This window comes from Apium graveolens, chromosome 2 (genome assembly GCF_009905375.1).
Source record: "Apium graveolens cultivar Ventura chromosome 2, ASM990537v1, whole genome shotgun sequence".
Taxonomy (NCBI): domain Eukaryota; kingdom Viridiplantae; phylum Streptophyta; class Magnoliopsida; order Apiales; family Apiaceae; genus Apium; species Apium graveolens.
In genome coordinates this window covers 260,495,367-260,501,809 of record NC_133648.1, presented here as the reverse complement: position 1 = coordinate 260,501,809, position 6,443 = coordinate 260,495,367, and the positions used below count along the sequence as shown (strand labels likewise).

Genomic DNA, 6,443 nt, shown 5'->3' with positions numbered 1-6,443 from the left:
AGATACATTTGTTCAATGCATTACAGGTCTAATACAAGATATCAACAGGGAATTCAAATAATCAATTCATAGGTATTAGTACTAAAACTGCAGCTAAAACATCTCAAAACCAAACTGCAGTTTACCCAGGCACATCAACACAAACACAAACTCAAACACAATCCCACTCAGGTAACTCTCAAAAGGAACCTGTTTTATAAAAGGACAAAATCCCCAGACTATTTTTCAGTTGATTTGTTGTTTGAGAAAAAGGAACTGGTATCACAAACATGGAAACTTGTCAGTTTTTCATGAATATCACTAATGCACCTTCATGTGCAAAACTGTCTTAACAGAATGATAGGTTTGAGGGTAGTACTCCTGGGGGAAGTTGTCTAAATCCTCTCCAATTCAATTGGAGGTTCCTCAAGAAGGAACAACTCCCCTCATAACTCTAGCAGAAGCTACCTTAGCAGTCAAAGCTAGAAGAACAATTGCCTATGACAATGTCATGAGAAAGGCAAGCATAGCACATTCAAGTGCCAGTATGTTGCAAGACATACAAGGGTTTGAGACTGGTGCACATGACAGTAACCCAGTTAAATCCCCTCCAATTCAATTGGAGGTTCCCACTATAAGTGGAGGACAACACACTGTCATAACCACGGAGCAATCTGTGAGTCAAACTGTGACCCCAGTCATAGATGCTTATGCACTCACTTTTGGTGAAATGAGTATGATTAGCCCTATATGGTCTTCCCACTACTAGAAATAGTAGATACGACATCGGTCCTTAGACATCGGCATGTAATGCACCCGATGTTAAAATGCAGTTTAACATCGGTTTTGTAAAAAGCGATGTTGAATACACATATTGACATCGGTTTCACTTAGTAGTCGTTGTCTATCTTCAGAAATTAAAAAGGCCACAAATTTGTTTTTAACTTTGACATCGGTTCATTTTGTTAACCGTTGTCTATGGCCTTTTAAAAAAAATAAAAATTACTTAACTCCCCCCCCCCCCCCGCTTTTCAGTACACTTTCCCCCTTTAATTTTAACAAAAAATTCACTTTAACATATTTTCCCCCCTTTCCAAAAAACCTCCCGCGAGCCTCTCATCTCTCCCCGACCCTCGCCTCTCTCGTCTCTCTCATCTCTCCCCTCCTTCTCTCTTAGTCTTCTTACCTTTCTTCTCTCTTCTTACCTTAGTCTCTGTTAACCGTCTCTTCTCTCTTTTCTCTGAAACCCTAATTTTAGCCCCAATTCTAATTCAAGATTTGGAGCTTCAAATTAGAGCAAATTAAACTTGAAATTGAGCTAGTATCTGGAGGTTGGAGCTAGTATCTGGAGGTAGACAGCATTTGGAGGTTGGAGCACTGAGGGTTTAGAACATTGGGGTTTCGGAACATTGAAAGCATCCGGAGGTATATTCTTCTTTACTTCTTTACTGTTTATCTCCCTCACTTTTATGTTTAATATCTTCTTTGTGCATGTAATTGTTTTATGTTTATCTTCTTTTCTTCTTTACTGTTTTTCCTCTTTGTGCATGTAAATGTTTTATGTTTTTGGGGGTTTTATGTTTGTTTCTTTTTGGGGGTTTTATTTCCTGTTTTTGGGAATTTTATGTCATGTTAAATATTTTAGGTACACTGATGTAAATCAATGTTTTAGGTACATTGATGTAAATGTAAATGTTTCTGTTCTGTTTTTAATTATGTGTTTTCTGGGGGTTGTTCATACATATTAGTGTGTTTTGGGGGGGTTTTGGGGCTGCATTTGAACAGGTCTCAGATATGAACAAGTCTCTGCATTTCTTGTTTTGTATGATAGTCATTTCTCTGATATGAACAAGTCTCTGCATTCCTGATATGAACTATCTGTTACTTGTGTTGTATTATAGTAATTGTTTTGTATAATTATCCTTCTCACAGATACAAGTAACATATAATTTTAATTTATTTATTTATGGGCTGAATTTGTTTCAATACTCAATTTCTCACTGAGTTTTATTTATGTGAAGGAAATTTAACAATTGTCTGGGCTGTGAATGTTGGAATTATTGGTTTTTAATTATGTGATATTTTCAAATATCTTGGTTTAATTTGTTTTAATTATCTTGGTTTAATTTAGTCTAGTTTATAAATTTAGTCTAGTTTTGTAATTAATTGGGTATATGTATAGGATCTTAGAGTAATGAATTAGTACTATAAATTATTAGGATATCAAGGTATTTACTCCTTTCTAAGTTTATATAATTAATCCCTACAGTAACCAACACAAATTTGATATGCCTTTTATTAAATAATTATAAATAGGTATGTGTTGGATTTTTAATATTTATAGTGGCTATCAGGTAGGGAAATTTGATGGATAAGACATGGATTTTGCAAGATAGGGATTCTTTAGCATTTGAAATGGGGGTGGAAAACTTCTTGATATATGCTGAAGAAAATTCTGAAGATCGTAACAAAATTCCTTGCCCTTGTGGACGATGCGCCAATTTTAAAAAATTCTCTATAAAAATAATCAGGGGCCATATCTATGACAATGGCTTTTGTCTAGGTTATGTGCATTGGGTTTGGCACGGGGAGACTGCTTCTACGGGTCCTAAATCTTCAAGTGCTAGTTGTCCACCTGAAGAGCAAGCTCCAGACCCACCTCCTGAGCAAGCCTCTGATGAAGCGTCAGAGCAAGATCAGGAGCATGTCGCTGCTTCGGAAACTGTTGATGTTTATGAAGCGGCATATAACTCGAGTCAATATGATAATGATTCATATCAGTTTAGGAGGTTCGTAGCCGATGCTGAGCAACCTCTATATGAGGGCAGTGACTGTACTAAGTTAGAGTCGATGTTGAAGTTGCATAACTGGAAATCTAGGTTTGGTATTACCGATAGTGCCTTCACTGACCTCCTTTCTTCTGTTGGGTCTCTACTTCCCAAAGATAATGTGTTACCTAGTAATGCATATGAAGCAAAAAAAACCCTCTCCAATTTAGGTCTAGAGTATATAAAGTTCCATTCATGTCCGAATGACTGTGTACTGTACAGGGGTGTACATGCTGATGCAACCAAGTGTCCTAAGTGTCGACTTTCTCGGTGGAAGTTGACAAAGAAAGGTGAAGAGAGGATTAATCTTCCAGCCAAAGTCATGTGGTATTTTCCAATAATTCCTAGATTTAAACATATGTTTAAATCTCCTTCCACCGCTAAACTAATGTGTTGGCATGCGCAACAGCAGACACAAGATGGTAAAATGCGACATCCAGCCGACTCTCCATCTTGGAAAAATATAGATTATAGGTGGCCATCCTTTGGTAGTGAACCGAGAAACCTTCACTTGGCTTTATCGGCGGATGGTGTAAACCCGCACAATAATGGCCTATCTAATAGATATAGTTGCTGGCCAGTCATATTGGTGACTTACAATCTTCCTCCCTGGTTATGTATGAAAAAACAATTTATGATGTTGTCGATATTGGTCCCTGGCCCGCATGAGCCTGGTAATAACATCGACATCTACTTACAACCGATGATTGATGATTTAAAAAAGCTTTGGAAGGAAGGGGAACCAAATATGTATGACGCGTATAACAAATCATTTTTCACTTTAAAAGTAGTTTTAAGGAGAAGGGTGAATTTGTTCCATATGGAACAGAAGATGTGTTGACTACGGCACTTCAGACTCCTGAGCACGCAGGAAGGGTTCGAGGGGTTGGCGGCTTTGTCACTCTAACAGCATTCTTCAATTTGCCGAAAGCGAAAAAGACTAAAATTACCAAGGTAGAGTTGTTGGATCAGTTGGAAAGAAATCAGCGGGAGATGGCTGAACTTAAGGCCTTGGTTAATGCTTCGAATGGTCACTCTCCTATGTTCTCTAACAAATCAAGTTATCAAGTACCTGTTAATAAAGAGGGAGCTGCTGATAAGCGGAATGTTGGAGTTGCTGTTAAACCGCTGAGTGCCAAACAGTTGTTGGTAAATGATGAAGACTTTGTTGGTTTTGACCCCTCTCCTCCGAGCGGAAAGAAGGTAAAATATTATTAAGATCTACTAGATATATGCCTACAGACTTGGGATTTATGCAATAAAATTAAATTGATCCCTCACTATAATGTAGGGTCCACAGTCATGTGAGCTTGCACTGGATTGCATAGAGAACAAGGTTGCTTTTGGAACAGTTTTTGATGATCACGAAGAGATGAATGTTTCAGTACACGGAGTGCCTCTAAAGCCCGGACATGTTCGTGTGTCGGTTGACGGACACATCCAGCCAGAGGCGTCGGTTCCAGTGCCCATACCTGCTGAAATTGAGGTTGTACGCCAAGCAGTTGGCTCTCACGTAGCATGGCCTCGTGAATTGATCATCTACCCAACTGTGGCGGTATGTTATATAAAAATTATGTCAATATACTCTGAATTGATTGTTGCATTCTATAGTAGTTATGTCAATAATAACCGATTATTCTTGTTTTATTTAATTCTGTGTAGAAACTTCAAGATGATTATAGAAAAATGAAGCTAAACAAGAATGTGCCAAAGCAGTACAAGGTGTTATACAAACATGCTGCAGTCTTCATGAAAGCCACTGGGGAGTCAATACCAATTCCGTGTGATTCGGACGTGTTTGGGACTGAGAAAATAATTTATATATTGCATGAAAATGTGAAAGCATTGTTGGAGTTCGATATGATTGGCCAAGCTGCAATATCTGCTTATATGACATAAGTTAATTTTTTATCGTTACATATTCAATATTCATGTTTTATACGAATATTATAAGTAATGTAATTCACTCCCTGGTAGGCTCTTGCAAAGACTGATTAAGATTGAGAGGAAGAATGATGATGTGGTCTTATATGGATTTTTCGATCCAGGAGCTACATTTACGTTGAACAAATCTTTTCATTCTTATTTTGTTAATCGGTTGAAAGAGAGTAGTCCCTATCGCATGTACTTCATGCCACATAATCATAAGTAAGTATTTTTAATTTAGACATGCTTTTACAAATTAATATATTTAGGTAGTTTTTTTAAAATTTCTGACTTGTGTTTTTCTTTTTTCTTTTTTATAAACATAGTTGCCACTGGATTTTGGTTGTAATTTGGGATGGCGACATTTATATTCTGAACCCTCTGCCACATCCAACACATTTTGATGAGTTGGAAAAATCATTAACAGAGTAATATATTTCTGTTAATTACTATATATAAATATATATATAGTAAATATTCTCCCTTTTGAAAAATAATCATGTATATTATTGTTGTTCTGCAATGTAGAGCGATGAAATCCTACAATGCTCAAACTGGAAGGGGAAATAAAGCTCCTCAGATAAAGAATCTTCTTGTAAGTTTTTTGTATTTTTTTATCACTTTGTAATTTTAATTAATTTCTGGTGCTAATTCAGATTTTATATTGTAACAGGGATCTCCCAAACAACCAGGAGGGGTTGAATGTGGCTATGTTATAATGCGATACATGAAAGATATCATTGCTGATAAGGAGCTATCTTTTACTACCAAGGTATATATGCAAATCATTTCCGATAGATGGCATGTAGAATTTTTTTGTGTAGTTTTTCAGGACAGATAAATATGAGTGCCATTTTTATTATCAGTTTTTATTATTATTGATTTCCAGATGGATCTTGTTTTTATTAGTGATATGGAACTATCTGGTATAGTTTTGGATTAACGAAGAAAATTACGGTTAAATATAGAAAAGGTCCTCTTCTGGTTAAATTATAAATAGTTGGTTCTGTTTATTTTTAATTATACATATGGCAATTCTGGTTAATAATATTCCGGTTTCTAATTTTTACGTGTGTTTTATAGTGGGCAGCCAAAACTCGAAAGTCCTACACAAGGCAGGAGCTGGATTAGGTGCGGATGGAGGTGCTTGAATTTATCCAAGACAAGATGTAAAAATGATAAGTATCTATATATATAGCTTTCCTCTGAACTATGTGAATTGATATTGTGTTTGCTGGTGGTTGGTGGTTAATTAAGGGATGTTTGGTGACAATTACATCCATCATTCTGATTTATGTTTGGAATTGTCGAAATTTGACAAGTGGTACATATTAACTAGTCAAACATGTTTAGAATGTTGGATGTAATAACTAGAGAATTTGGGTTTTATTGTTTTTAGTTGGGATGTTTATTTTAGACTTGGAATGTAATGTCCGAATTGAGCTCATGTTAGATTGAATGTTAGTAAATTTGGTATCAATGTATACCTCTATATTTTTACAAATTTGGTTGGATGTATTGCATATTGTTGGTATTTTTCTGGTTGAAAATGCAATTGGTTCCCTGGGCTATTAATAGTACCAGGATGGCATATGCAATTTACAGTACATTAACATCAGAATGGTAATTTAAAACCGATGTAAAAATGAACAAAAGACATCAGGTGAAACAATATTAAAAGAAAAAGAACTACAAAAACCAATGTCAAAT

General features: G+C 36.0%; 1 long non-coding RNA gene across 1 annotated transcript; it reads left to right on the top strand.

The window, feature by feature from the left end:
- The first annotated feature begins 4,840 nt into the window (after window positions 1-4,840).
- On the top strand, window positions 4,841-5,329 carry LOC141706494 (uncharacterized). The gene is made up of 3 exons (XR_012568848.1): window positions 4,841-4,955; window positions 5,060-5,161; window positions 5,262-5,329. It is a non-coding gene; the product is annotated as an uncharacterized LOC141706494 (long non-coding RNA).
- The last annotated feature ends 1,114 nt before the right edge of the window (window positions 5,330-6,443 follow it).